Source organism: Musca vetustissima, unplaced genomic scaffold, assembly GCF_032173495.1.
Source record: "Musca vetustissima isolate MV318-11 ecotype Yass unplaced genomic scaffold, APGP_CSIRO_Mvet_v1 utg113648, whole genome shotgun sequence".
Taxonomy (NCBI): Eukaryota; Metazoa; Arthropoda; class Insecta; order Diptera; family Muscidae; genus Musca; species Musca vetustissima.
In genome coordinates, this window is record NW_026884264.1 from 108061 (window position 1) to 109174 (window position 1114).

At 37.1% G+C, this 1114-nt stretch overlaps 1 non-coding gene across 1 annotated transcript; it reads right to left on the reverse strand.

Annotated features, from left to right (window-relative positions):
- Trnal-caa (transfer RNA leucine (anticodon CAA)) lies at positions 1-132 on the reverse strand. The gene is made up of 2 exons: positions 95-132; positions 1-45 (listed from the first exon to the last, which is right to left on the reverse strand). It is a non-coding gene; the product is annotated as a tRNA-Leu (tRNA).
- Positions 133-1114: the final 982 nt, after the last annotated feature.

Here is a 1114-nt window from a genome sequence, read left to right on the forward strand (position 1 = left end):
TGTCAGGAGTGGGATTTGAACCCACGCCCTCAGAGAGGACCAGAACGCTCACATTTCGTACAATTCTGTTTTGGAAACAGAACAAGTAGTTACACTTGAGTCTGGCGCCTTAGACCGCTCGGCCATCCTGACATGTTATCGCTTCGAAGTCAGTTGTACGTGTTCAAACCGAATGCTTTACTATGCCGGATGAGTTTAACGTTAATCACTTGTGTTTACATACAGACAAACACTCAAATCTATTTATAGTCTGGCCGAACATTTGTTTTTTTTTTTATAAAAGAAAATAAAGCCAACAACAACAATAAAATGCTATCGAATAAACAACCAAGTAGCGACTGAATGAAATTTTTAATGCCCAACGAAGCACGTGGATAGTGGAAATGTGGAATTGTTGTTGTTGTAATTTATTATTGTTTTATTTGTTGTGTTTGGCATTGTTGTTGTCTTGCCCACAGATTTAAATGTGGGAATTCCGCTCAGTGATAATGAATGAAGTGGATTGAATTGAGGAAAAAATATGTGCGGTAATGGGCATTTTTAAATCGGGATGGTTTTCAATGGTGAGCAATTTTCCAATTTAATTGAATTAAATATTGGATTTGAAAAAAAAGGAAGCAAATAAATTTTTAAAACAAACAAAAAGGGGTGATCTGTTTAAAAAATATATTTTAAGGCGTGGATGTATTAAAATATATTTTTAGGGACCGTCCTCAACAAGGCGTGTCTGTCCGTCCGTCCGTCCGCCCATGAATTTTTGTTAACAAAGTACAGGTCGCATTGATCCGATTTGGATGAAATTTGGCACAGGTCACTTAGTTGGCCCAAGGACGAACCTTATTGAAAATTGGAAAAATCGGTTCAGAATTAGATATAGCACCCATATATATTTTCGTCCGATTTAAGGTAAATGGTGCACCAAAGTCCCTATATATCTTTCGATTTGCTCGAAATTTAGCACATAGTACTGAATTACGTCCAGAATGATGTGCGCCATGTTTCGAGAAAATCGGTTCAGAATTAGATATAGCTCGCATATATAGTTTCGTTCGACTTAAGGTAAATGGTGCACCACAGTCCCTATATAACTTTCGATTTGCATGAAATTTGGCAC